Raw genomic sequence first — 439 nt, forward strand, 5'->3', positions numbered from 1 at the left:
TTGAAAATGTGATATGAATGGACACAAAAATCACTTAGAACAGATGAAAAACGAAGTTTTTTAAAGATTTGGGAGTGTTTACACGAATGATAAAGAATGAGGAAGAAGATGAGTTTAAAAAAATGCAGAAAATCATATATATATATACCTGCACAGAGTAATCGGTTACTCACTTTGAGTAATTGGTCACTCAGATTTTAAAAATTTGAAACAACAACTTTGAGTAACCGATTACTCACTTGAGTAATCAGTTACTGAAACTCCATGTTCAACCCTATAATCGGTTACTCTCCAGTCTAATCAATTATTGACCCCGGAAAAAATTAATGTTAGGTATATTGATTCTATGAAAATGATTTTTGACCCAAAATTTAAAAGTTTTAAACATACGTGAACACATTTAAGTACAAGTAGGCATGAGATAAACATAATGAAGCAC

This window comes from Lupinus angustifolius, chromosome LG02 (assembly GCF_001865875.1).
Source record: "Lupinus angustifolius cultivar Tanjil chromosome LG02, LupAngTanjil_v1.0, whole genome shotgun sequence".
NCBI lineage: Eukaryota > Viridiplantae > Streptophyta > Magnoliopsida > Fabales > Fabaceae > Lupinus > Lupinus angustifolius.